The 13736-nt window shown below is 43.8% G+C and overlaps 1 pseudogene; it reads left to right on the top strand.

The window, feature by feature from the left end:
* Positions 1 to 219: 219 nt before the first annotated feature.
* Positions 220 to 13051, top strand: LOC146184726 (uncharacterized; annotated as a pseudogene).
* The last annotated feature ends 685 nt before the right edge of the window (positions 13052 to 13736 follow it).

The following is a 13736-nucleotide window of genomic DNA, read 5'->3' as shown; positions in this document are numbered from 1 at the left end:
TTCCTACTTACGGAGACGTTCAGCAGGAGTATAGTATAGTATAGTATAGTATAGTATAGTATAGTATAGTATAGTATAGTATAGTATAGTATAGTATAGTATAGTATAGTATAGTATAGTATAGTATAGTATAGTATAGTATAGTATAGTATAGTATAGTATAGTATAGTATAGTATCCTGTCTGAACGCCCGTGTGGGGGCACGGACTCTCAGGTAGGATGAAGGACTCACGGTTCATCCTTTTTGTCATGCAGTTCCTCCCGCTGGCCTGTCTTCAAGCTGTGACCTGTGGAGTGCCTTGCCCTACCGCCGAAGGGACAGTGCGGCCGTTCTTCCCGTTTCCTCCTGACACAGAGAACAGCCTTCCACCAGGCACGCTCAAGCCATCTGCTACATCGTTACGTCAGTGCCTCGTGTCGCCACCGCCCGATCTACCGTATCTACTACCATCGCGCCTCTCCTGGTCACGAGCAGCTGAGGCCAAAGTGACGTCACCACCCAAGGATAAAACGCTCTTCACCACGCGCCCGCTCTTTCAGTGGGCTCGGCAGCACGGCCACAATGACCCGCACTTACCGGTTCCTTTTCTTGTTCGCGCAAGTAAAGAATTCTTATTCATTATTTGCTTCGCGCACTCGTTACAAGGCGTTGGTTGTGCTGACGAGCCCCGGCTATTGTGTTACCATTGTTAGCGACTGCGTTCATTCTATCGGCTCATTACTATTGCTGCTGGCTGGCGATGTTGAACTAAACCCCGGTCCTCTTAAAAATTCCACTTCCTCCACGCAAGCAAATCCCGAGGTCTTGTCGATGTTCTAAGAACTACAAACCGGACAAGCCAACCTCTTAACCGAGTTAAATCAATTCATTCCAAACTAGCCGAAAATGATAAAGTATTCGACGACATAACGAAGCGGCTAACGAAAATTGAAAGTGATTTCTCCTCCCTACTGTCCCTAAAAAAGGAGGTCGAAAACGTGCAGGCACTTGCAACGTAAAAAACGAAAAAATAACTAACTTGTCTGCCAGAATCGCGCTCGCCGATCAAACCTTGTTTTCTTTGGTCTGAAGGACCGCGAAAAAGAGACCTGGTCGCAGTCTGAAGAAGCGGTACTTGAATTGTGTAACTCGAAACTTGACGTCGCACTTGGACCTAGGGACATGGAACGAGCGCGCAGAATCGGTCGATTTGATGCTAACAAAAACAGGCCAATTATCGTGTGCTTTTCGCATTTCAAAGATAAAGAAAACGTCATGTCCAGAGAAAAAAAGAAAAGGATCAGACTACAGCATATCTCAAGATTATTCTTCTGAAACTCGTCTTGCACGGAAGAAATTGGCTGAGTTTGCAAAATCCCAGAATAAATCGATAAACCTCCGGTGCAACAAACTGGTTATTGATGATGCCACGCCTGTTTTCGACCACGCTGCCCAACAGGTTGTCCAACATCCAATCATCACTAGAAATCTTATTCGTATCATGCCACGCATCGTACTCTCCAATAATTGTCGGAGTTTGCTATCGCCCGCCAGACGCTGAAGCTTCTTTCGTCATGCACTTTCGCAATGCTCTCCGCAACATTACTGCCTCCCATACGTTCTGATTGTGCTACTGGGTGATTTTAACCTTCCTGCAATAATATGGTCTGATTTGCCGCAAAAAATGTCTAAACAAAACATCGAAAGTGATTTCGTAAATTCATGTCTAACGGTAGGGCTATCACAACTTATATCTGAACCAACTAGACAGACTACTTATTCGTCCAACATCCTTGAGTAGCTCCTTACTTCACACCCTGATCGCCTTACATCGCTAACCCACCTGCGAGAGATTAGTGATCACGCCGTTATCCACGCTTCATTCAATTTTCACCTAACTGCATCGAGTAAGATAAAGAAGAAGATAACCCTCTACGACCAAGGGAACTACAATATTATTAATTAAGAACTAGCCAATTTCTGTGCCTCATTTCTACCTGGTTTTTCCCATCACGACGTTGAATCTCACTGTCTCGTGTTTAAAAACAAGATGCATGACCTAACTCAAACTTACAGTCCAACCATCACCGTTACTGAACGATCCCAATCACCATGATTCAACGCAGCTCTAAAACGGCTCAACAACAAGAAAAAGCGACAGTTCCGGACTGCTAAGCGCGCAAATACACCGATCGCATAGGAAAAATATCGCTGCACCGAAAAGAATTTTCAGTCGCTTGCCAAGAAAACTAAACATTCGTTTTTCACATCAAACTTACCTAATATGGTGCGTACTAACCCCAGGCAGTTCTGGAAGACCATTAGCCCGCAACCCTCCAAACACTTATCATTACGTGATAACCAAGACATTCCCATCTCTGATAAAGATATTCCGAACGTCCTAATGCTGCTTTCTGTTCAGTATTTACATCAGAACCTGGCACTGACCTACCGTCTTTTACATCCTGCAATCATTCACCCATGCCTGAAAAAACTACAAACGCTAGCGGCATTGCAGCCCTAATTGATTATCTGAGGCTTACTTCTTCTGCCGGCATCGATGGCATATATTCTAAATTATTAGAAAGCACTAAGCATGCAAGTAGTGTCATCTTATCGCACATTTTTCAGCAGTCGCTCTCATCTGGTGCGGTTCCACAAGATTGGAAAGTGGGGAAGGTCATCCCAGTTCCAAAGAAAGGTAATCTGTTTTCCCCCAAAACCTACCGTCCCATATCACTCACAAGTGTCTGTTGTAAACTAATGGAACACATAATTTACTCTCACGTTGTAAAACTTCTTATAGATACTTTTTCATCCTAACCAGCATGGTTTCCGCAGGGGACTCTCTTATGATACTCAGTTAGCTCTCTTTATAAACGATATAAACTCTAACCTTTACACTAACACCCCAGTCGATGCCTTGTTTCTGGATTTCGAAAAAGCATTTGATAAAGTACCCCAGAAAAGTCTATTTTTAAAGCTCTCATCTCTGTCTCTTAACTATGTAGTTTTCAATTGGATACGAGACTTCTTAACTAACCGTCAATAGTTCGTGTTCACTAATAACGGCTCCTCAGCTTCATCCCCCGTTGTTTCCGGAGTACCACAAGGCACTGTTCTAGGCCCTCTTCTGTTCTTAACCTATATAAATGACCTTCCTAAGTATATTTCCTCAAATATCCGTTTATTTGCAGATGACTGCGTGATCTATCGCCCTATTAACAGCGTAACCGATGCTAATGCACTTCAATCTGATCTCGACAACGTTCAAACCTGGTGTGAGAAATGGCTTATGTCCTTAAACATTAAGAAATCAGCTCTTCTTACCTTGCATCGAAGACAGACCCCTACTACCCAAAAATACACTCTTCTTGGTTCCGACCTTAACTCCGTAACCACCTGCAGATACTTAGGGATTAACTTACCCGCCGATCTTTCATGGACCGACCATATAACTACGCTAACAAATGAAGCTAACCGTGTCCTCGGCTACTTACGCCACAACATTCGATTAGCCCCTCCCTCTGGAAAATTATTAACATACTGATCCTTCGTTCGACCTAAGCTTGAATACGCATGCACTATCTGGGACCCCTACCAAGCTAATCACATTACCTTCCTGTAATCTGTTCAGGACCGTGCGGTGCGTTTTATTTTTTCTGATTACTCATACATGTCCAGTGCTACCAAACTCAAAGGAAAAGCTAACCTCCCCAACCTTATTCGCCGTCGCAAAGTCGCTCGCCTCTCCCTCTTCCATAAATTCTATTATGAATCCCCGCGAAAATCTGCTATTCTACCAGCACACCGCCACTCCTCTCGCCTCAGCCATGACAAGATGGTATACCCACCTTCAGCCCAATCATCAGCCCATCTTTCCTTGCTTTTTGAACAGACACCAAAGGACTGGAATGACCTTCCTGCTACAGCTGTTAGTCATTGCAATGACATCCATTTCAAGCACTTCATTGAAAAACTCATCTGCATCACCTAAGGCCCACCCCTCATGTAAAATCCCTTCACACAGACATTTGAGGTTTGGAAAATAAATAAAATGTATAGTATAGTATAGTATAGTATAGTATAGTATAGTATAGTATAGTATAGTATAGTATAGTATAGTATAGTATAGTATAGTATAGTATAGTATAGTATAGTATAGTATAGTATAGTATAGTATAGTATAGTATTTGGCACGAGGGCCTCTGGGCTTTCCTTTGAGTGCAAATAGCTCTCATTTGTGGCTCGAGCGCGTGATTCCGTTCTCTCAACGGTAGGGTATAGGGTGCCTCGATGCGCGTGCCCTTGTAGCGTGCGCTCTCTCTTAGGGTGGGGACAACCATGTCGTCTACTAAGGATTTGGGCCCACTATCCACATCCGATTCAGGAGTGCGCATTGGGATTGAACGCCCTCCCAGCGCTCCCTCGAAAGAGCTGCTTTGCTCACGGAGTGTCACATATCAATACGAATAGAAGGCAGATGACGCCGAGGATGAAATCTCACCCTTTCACGAACTCAGTCCTCCTCAGGTGCCTATTTTAGGCACCTGAGGGGAATTTTAGGGGAATCTTTACGGAAATCTTTAGCGCGCGCTAACATCGCACAGCACACGTACGCATTGTGAGTTCCGCCTTCGAAAACGTTGCCACCGCTTTTCTTTTCTTTTCTTAACCTGCTGGCTTTTCTTAATCTGCGAAAAAAAGTTTTCTGGCACCGCAGCCGTTAATGTTGACACTAAGACTCCCAATAAAACGAACAATTATATCCTTTCGAGCTTACTTTGGTTTATAAAGCTTTCGTGTCGCGTTAACTCGATATTGTTTTCCATTACAACAAAGAGCCTAAAACTCCATACAAATCTAGATGTGATGCTGAAAGGCACATTAAAATCTGCAGAAACGTCTGGTTCTCTTTAAGGCCGAACCACATGGCGGCGTTTCTCCAGCGCTGCGTCGGCGTCTCGCCTACCGGCGACGACGCTCGGTGCTGGCAGGACGAGATAGCAACCACATGTGAGCGCACGGACCGGCGTAGGTCGAGCGGCGCACGCTGTATCCGGATGGTTTCTCAGCTTGTAACTTGTAACTAAAGTAATAAAACTGAATTGAACTGTAGACAAAGGGTTTTTTTTTTCTAAGGGTGACATAAAAATATACTCATCAGAGGTTTTCTTCAAACTAAAATTTTAATTCTGCCTTGGCAATCAAGTCGGCAGCAGCATCGACATGGTCACAACTGCATCAGAGCGTGTTCCCGGCGTCTTCGGCTAGCAATTTTTCCAGTTTTTTCTTCTGATTTCAAGACGCACAGTGGATAGAAGGTTGCAATCCTTGCTCCTAAAGAAGAAGCTGCTGCTGCTCATTATTCTGAACAGGCAACAACGGCGGAGTAGGCAGAGTAGGCGCTGGGGGGTGCGCCCTGTCTTCCAGCACCCCAAGCAGGAAGGGCTCTACTATACGGCAGTAAGTATCCGATTTCGTATATTTCACTGCCAGTCGCATATTTTTGCATTTGAATGGACTACGATATGATGCTGTGCTACACTGATTTAATGTAATGGCATTCTTGGTGCTCGGTCAATCTGTGGATGTGCGGCGGTGAAGCACTCGATTGCTGAGAAAGTTTGTCGACCGCGTTTCCGAATAGGCGAAATGCAGACGTCCATGTGTTGTACTACGTAAGTGAACGTTTGAGGTGTTCAAAAACTATTATTCCAGAGCCTTCCACCACAACTAGCAACTAGCCCAATGATTCGGCGTTTGGCTGCTGATGTCAAAATTGTTGACTCCAATCACGGCCGCGGCCGCTGCATATATCAGTTCAGCAGAGCTGAAATACAAAAGGCTATAGAGAAGGAACTACAACTTTATTCAGAGATCCATTCAGTCGGAGCAGCTGTGGCTTCCAATTCGTATGACCTTTTCTTGAACTGCGTTTTTTTTTCTGATATTCATGTATTAGTGCAAACCCAGGGAAATGATTAATAACTTGCAGACTGTTTTGCATAAGCGAGTTTTGTCAACGGCACAGTACCAAATGTTTCAGCGCAACTCTGGGCTCATGTTACAACGGGTGATTGTAACTTGATAGCATCCTTAAACATTACCACGGAGGTTACTCACATGTGATGTAAATAGTAATTCATTACGAAAGAAAAACAAAAAGAACATCATTAAGTGAAATCAAACTGCACTGTTTACATTTGAAAATTGCAGCCAGTGTGCTATTTTATCTTCATTACTTTGGAGTAAAACAAGCTCATCATCGTGCCTTATTTAACCAGGTCACATTCCGTGAATCAATAATAATGCAATGCCTTAATTGTACTTCTATCATTTTGCTATGTCTGGACTGGATTTTAGCATTAAATGTAATGGCTGGACTAAATCTAAACACTCCCAATACAAAAATGCTTGTATGCTGTGCAATTTTAGCTCATGATAAAGAATAACAAATGGTTTAAATTATTCCGAACTCCTCCACAGTGGCTTTCCCATGCGTCTATCGCTTCGGGTTACACTTCACAATTTACACTATTTTTCTTCCTCCATTACTTCAATCATGACGCTATCAAGGTATTGAGTGGTAATGATGCGGATATTGTGCATTTGCTTTAAAAAGTTTTAAAGGTCCACTTAAATGGGTCATCAAGGAGGGTAAACAACGCCATAACACTGATAGATATTGAATCACCCTTCATTCTCCCGCAAAAATTTTCGATCTAGCTTCTGCAACACCAGAGATATCGGCGATTAAAAATGACCCTTCCAATTTTCCCTCTCAACTTGTACGCCAAAAGGAGCCATAAAAAAAATAAAAATACAAGCAAATTCAAAGCTCCGCCCAGAAATACGTCATTTCGACGAACTTCCGGTTGCCGCGCGCTCGCTCGCTGGCGTTGTGTGGCGTGCTCGCGTCAACCCGTCCTCGCTCGCACACGCCTGAGGAGTTCGCCAGTTCGCGCAGCGACGTTTAGTGTAACCGCGAACCCGTGGTTAGCCCATGTTACACGGTGGACCAAACCTTGGTTACACCACTAACCGCGGTTATCGCAAACCGAGCTTGGCGACCTCGGTTTGCGTCGTTAACCGAGGTTACGGCGGCGTCTGTTGACGGAGGCTATACTCGGCGCCTGAGTGCGCGAAACGTACGAACGGGTCTGCTTCACAAAGTTATTCATTTGCCCACTGTATCACGTTTAAGGAACGATGTATAAAATACGGTGCCGCCCGACGTCTTCGATTACGGCCGACAGCGCAGCGACTGCGTACTGAATCCTCGTCTTGCCTGCAATATTGTTTGAACGGCTTGTTGCTGGGCAGAACATCAAAAAATGCGCGGCCTTAGCTGTAATGAAAGTACACGAGTTTGCAACGCTTGCAGCACGGGATGCCGCGAGCAGGCTGAGGTACCGTCTTTGCCAAAAGTAACCAGGCTGCGTGTTCTGCGTCTCAGTCGGGTAGCAGAGAATTCATACCACTTCTGAAGCTGTACATTAATGCAAAACAAAGGCGAGCTCCTGTCCTCACTTTATAGCAAGCTGTGATCCTCTGAAAATCTATGTTGGCTTTAAAATACAAGCAAAAAGCAAATCATGCTGCCCGGTTACTTTTGGCAAAGACGGTACGTTACACAATTACCGCGGGGGTGGGGCGCGCGAGCGCGGCGAACGACGGCGCCGTGCGTGACCGTCCCTAGTCGTAGCTAGGCCTGAATTGTTTCGCTTCGAAGCCACGGCGGTCGGCGCTTTGGAACTGATCAACGCTGTCTTAAATTGTCTACTTATGAAACTGCCTTATTGTAAATCCTATCCTGCCATAGTAAAATAATTATAGGATTACATCTGGCGACGCATTAATCGCAGAGCTAGTACGAGCAGATCGGATGAACCGAAATGCACCAGCGGCAGCTGGCTTGAGCAGAAACGTGCTTGTATCACGGCTATCGCTCTTACCAGCAATTTGCTGCTGGTCAGCGATCCTCAAGAGGGCTTCATACTTGATATTCGGCTGAGTATTCCAGACGCCAACAAATTTTAGCACGCTTTATTTCGGACATCGGTGCTAACGATCCGCCGTGTCGTTCGTGTATGGTATGCGGGAGGAGGGGCCACAGCGGCGGTGTTTACGGCGGTCGAGGAGGTGCTGCCATCGTGCGGTGCTTGACCGTGCTGTTGACGCCTCATCGGACGACACTCCGGTACTCCTGAAACCACGTTATATAAGTAAGATATTTGTAAATGCAGCTTCGTTCCACCGATCACTGCGTCGCTTCGGTTGTTGTACATGATGGGCAATGGCCGCCTAACCGATAAGGGCGGCGAGCTGTGTAACAACAGCCCGTGCATAGTTCGAGCAGCGCACGAGAAGACGACTTTCGCAGCTACCGGAAGAGTGTCCGTGACGTCATGGCTGCAGTGGCCGCAGCGAATGGCAGCTTCTAGCAAGCCTTGCCAGTCAACTCACCCGTGACGTCACGGTTTAAGAAAATAACTCCATGCGACACCGCCAAGCGATGACCTCTCTGTCCGCGAATTTCAAAAAACGCTGTTTTTAAAAATAATAATAAATAGCTGGCTTTGCTCTAAGGAGTTATACTTTGGGTTAATGCTCAAAAGGATTTGTTCTACACCCTAACACGTTTATTAGGGGCTTCTTGGTGGCCGTTTCAGTGGACCTTTAATGTTTTCATTGGTAGAACCGCAAATTTGCAGTTCATCTCCGTTATCAATATGAGCTGGTGACCATAAATTCTTCTTCAAATATTTTCCTATCATTTGTGGCTGAATACCTAACCTGGCAGTATTTCGTGAGAGAGCCACTCGAGCCTGGTGAACGGCTAGCAATAACCTTGAGGTTAGTAAATATTCAAAACATTTCTGCGTTTACTCCTTCCCAGGTGGCATGATATGTACAATCAGACAGAAAATTCAATGTATCATGAAAATGGTTTAAAAATTACTTGCACCAAATCTTAAAGCTACAGTACGAAAATAAGGAGTTTGACGAGTGTAGTCTGGTATGCTTAGCATCTACCAATCAACCGCAGTCTGTACACGATATAGAGCACATGCTCAACCTCATCAAAATTTGGAAAGATAAAGTATTGCAGAAGTGCGTCATACAGTGCACAATGAATTTATTTGTAAAAGAAACGCATTCACATGCACTGCAGTGGTCACCACATACACTGTTGAGAATGTGTTGTGTACGTGCACTTTGGTGTTTTCAGAAACCACTTCACGACTACAGATAAGGGTTTCATGTAGTGAAGTGTAATTTGTTCTTCTTCCACAGCTACTTAGCCACAGGGCAGGATATTAAGGATATTGCCCTAGCCTACAGAACTGAAATAGAAACAGCCCGTCTTACTATTCACCTCTGCTGTCGGGTAATCTGGACCAAACTGAAAGACCAGTTCATGAAGGTGAGGGTCATTTAGCGGCATCAAATTTCTTCTGCTGTTGTGATGAGTGAATAAGAGATTCCAAGAGAAGAAAAGCATACCAGTGGAGGCGCGTATTCTTGCAGTAGTTGGCACTACACAGAGTTAATTGTACATATATCAGAGAGGCTTTTGTCCTGCAGTCCGAGCAGTTGCACTGATGATGATGATGCAGTCCTATGCTCATTATGAACAGCTAATGTACAAAAAGACATAGTTGGACTGAAAATAGTTAATTTGCTTGGTATTCAAAGCAATGTAGCATATATCTAATATGGTTATTACAGTGTACTTGTCGAACAATCGTGAATTTTTTTATACTTTTAGCACGACAGCTGACCACTGTGACCAGAGCCGTTGTGCCGCTCACAACAGTGACGGCTCTCTAATGTTAGTAATGTTCACAGGTGCCATCAGAATTTCAATGGAGGAACGTCGCAGAAGGCTTTTCCAAGCGGTGGCAATTTCCCAACTTCTTGGGTGCTGCAGATGGCAAACATGTCGTCATCACAGCTCCTCCCAACTCTGGTAGTTTTTACTTCAACTATAAGGTGAGAACACATATTAAACAAATAGTTTCTGTACCTTCATATGAGGGTGATCGCAACCAGTCACTTTGTAAAATTACCTGTTGCTGCTATTTGTTCTCATGAAGTACAATATTCTAATGCTAATGCGCACATCTACTTGGCTCCTCTTGCGTAATCGTGATATGGTCCAAGAGGTTGCATCCCGGTGCTGCTAACAATGTATTACTTGGATAGAGGAAATTTAGTTTTGGTTGATAACGGTAAATAACTTGGAATCATTTTTTCCTCAAACCTGACATGAAATAAACACACAGAATATATAACTATGACAGCTGGCCGTAAACTTAATTTTATCAAGCGCAATTTGAGGGCTGCCCCTCGTGATGTTAAGGAGACTATATATTTTACTAATGTCCACTCCATCATAGAGTATGCCGCCGCAGTCTGGGATCCCAATTTCATTACACTTATAAATAATTTAGAAGCTATTCAAAATAGGGCTGCACGTTTCGTGACGAATTCCTACATGTATAATAGTAGCGTTACCGCACTGAAGAAAGCCCTTTCATGGCACCTTCTCGAAACATGTTGCTCCGTATCTAGGCTTACACTGTTGAAGCAAATCGCGCGGGGAAAGGTCTCAGTTGATCGCGATGTTTATCTAAAACCACCTACGTTTATCTCCGCCAGGAAAGTCCACAGCTGCAAAATTCGTGAAATAACCTGCCGCACAACTGTGTACCAATCGTCTTTTTTCCCACGAAAAATAAGACAAGGGAAGAAACTATCAGAATGTGTAGTCTCGGCGGCTGACGACACTTTTCCAGTTCTACTGTTGCAGCACCTGCTTGCCTCAGTGTAGAGATTTGATTCCTGCTTTTCTGATTTTAGATATGCTGCTGGCTAGTTTGCGTTTAGCCTGTTACGCCTACTTACCGTCTTTTCAGTTGACTGCTTCCTTCATACCTTGACGACTTGCCATTCTGGCTGAATGCTTTAAATATTATGCTTCATTTTACGTATCACTTTTGTATTACTGCTTTTCTTATTTTTTTTTTCTTTTTTTAGCTTAGCATGTTGCTGGCAAGTTGTCAGTGTTGGGTCCGTTTACTTCATCACCTTATCCTCACTTTATTGTTTCACTTCTACATTGAAGTCTTACCGCTCTTGATGATTGGCCTGATCACTGTGCCTTGTTTTTACGTGTCACTTTCTGTAATATACCCCCCTTGTGTAATGCCCTCTGGGCGCAATGTAGGTAAATTAATAAATATATCTGCTCTTGCCTTCCAACGAAGACTGGTGGCAACTGCACAGCAAAACCACATGCACACAGCGTAAGGCTTGCCCGGAAAAGTTGACTCGATCGAACCTCTGTGTGAGAGGGGCACCAGCCAGTTGTTAAAATGAGTAAAAATTTGACAATAAATATTATCTTTTGTTAGGTAGACATTAGCATAAACTGCTATACATATATGTACTACATTCACTTTTCTGTATTTCAGCACACTATCTTCATAGTGCTAATGGCTGTTGTAGACAGCAGCTACAAGTACGTCCTGATTGATGTTGGTGCGGAGGGCCGCCAGAGTGTTGGTGGTGTGCTGAAAAACTCAGATTTTGGAAAAGCACTTATTGCTGTTGGGCTTGACATTCCCCTGGAATCTCAGCTTCCTGGAACGAGGACAAATGCTCCTTACGCTTTTGTAGGTGACGAAGCATTTCAGTTGCGGAAAAATTTTATGAGGCCATTCCCATCCAAACAGCTCCGAGATGAACGAAGAGTTTTCAATTACAGGCTAAGTAGAGCAAGGTATGCCGTTTCCTGATTTTTTAATGACATCTCTTAAAATGCTCTAGAGATATGAAATCATGTTGCAGGTATCGAGAAATAGTGCAAGTTGTTTTGATTTCTCTATCAATCATTCTCAGAGATAGCCTGCGCAAGCTGCTAGCTTTCTCCTATCATACAAAGACATGGAACTAAATAGTTGCATAGTTTTGATGTTGCATGTTCCTTACGTATACCCTCTGCATACAAGTTATGACTATTTTGGAAAATGTAACTCCTGCGCATCCACTTTTTGTTTCATCAATAGCCTTAAATGCAAATGTTGCATAACAGATGCAGATATAGGAAGCTCATGCGTACTGAAACATGCCAACTGTAAACACAATGCGTGCATCCATATATTTTGTCTGTACTAAAACAGAAAAATGGCAAGGAACAAGGTGGCTTGGTTTCATATTTGAGAACAGTAGTATGTGGGGGATCCATTACCTATGCATCATCGTCGTGAAAAAAACGTATACTTATGTTAACCCCACTCCTTACGTGATACCCCCAAAAAGGGTGTCTTTAAGGAAATAAGCGTGAAATGAAAGGAAATAAATCGTAAAAATTAATTAGGATAGCACAGACATGTAAATATATGTGCACCAAGTAATTGGATCTGTACTGTGCATGTTCAAAAGTATGTTTTGTGCCCACCTGACATTCCATCTGCTATTGCGCATGCACAGTTGCTATCGAATTATCTGACATGCATCTCCGTATAGGTATGGCTCGCCTGTAAAAGTTAAGTAGGCGTGTATTTCAGCTATGTTGCTTTGATTTCTTGTTCTATAAATAAGCATTCTTATTGCAGACCGTGTGCAGAAAATGCTTTTGGCATTACAGCAGCAAGGTGGAGGATCCTATTAATGACAATCAATCTCCTCCCTAAGAATGTAGATTTTGTGATAAAAGCCGCATGTATTCTATACAACTTTATGCTGACCTTGAATACCCAAGAACAGGGGTACGTCTACGAGGAAGTCAGTGCAGGAAACATTGTGGCAGGGCAATGGCGGCAGAGCCTTGAAGCTGTGCCACTGAACGGTTCAGAGCCAGGGTATTACCCACTAGAAACTACTCATGCCCGAAACCTCCCCTGTGAGGCTGCAGATGCCAGAAACAAATATATGGCATATTTCTGCAGCAGGTCTGGTGAGGTTCCCTGGCAGTGGAGCCAGCCTGGCGTTGGCAGGGCAACATGCCTCAAGAACCAACAGGACCCGCAGCTGCTCCCCTACAACAATGGTGTGTTATAAAGTGTAACTAGTCCTATTCACTTTTGTGTAAAACCAAGTTTTACACAAAAAGCTTTAGGGTGCATCTTATGCAGTGATAATCCAGAACGCAGTTATTTTTCATGTATACATAGACATCAATGTTTAATCAAGGAATCCTCTAATAACTTGAAGAACTTTTAGCTTCATACCAAGCTTTCTCTCTGGCCTCACTGAACTCATGTCGTCCACCAAAGAGAGGGCGAAATCTTCGTCTGCGCTTCGTAGCTTGTTGCTATCGATTTGTTTAGACACAACGTGCAATTGTTCATAAAGAGAGTCACATTTCCTCTTTTTCACTGGTGGCCTTGCTTGCACTGATGGTTGGAGAGGGTCGTTTAGCAAATGTCTCATTAGGGTTGTTCTCGGCATCTGCATCTGGAGCTGTCGCCTCTGCGGCAAGGACTTCTCCCTGGCTGCTGTCACTGGATGGCACCAGCACCGGCTCCATGTCAACGTAGCCAGAAGCTATTCCTTCCAGAATCACTTCTGCAGACATGGTACTTGATGTTTTATAAAACGGGGGGGAAAAGCCGTGGAATAAACGGCACATTCTGAAACCTTTTGATGTGGCATGTAATGTGTGCAACATTGCTACTATTGAAATAAAATTTCTGAAAACAATGAAAACCTTCCGAGCAATGAAAGCAAGCATGCATTGATGATG

Source organism: Amblyomma maculatum, chromosome 7, assembly GCF_055883805.1.
Source record: "Amblyomma maculatum isolate TAMU_Amacu chromosome 7, ASM5588380v1, whole genome shotgun sequence".
NCBI lineage: Eukaryota > Metazoa > Arthropoda > Arachnida > Ixodida > Ixodidae > Amblyomma > Amblyomma maculatum.
The sequence above is the reverse complement of the archived record's forward strand: the minus strand, read 5'-3'. Positions and strand labels throughout refer to the sequence as shown.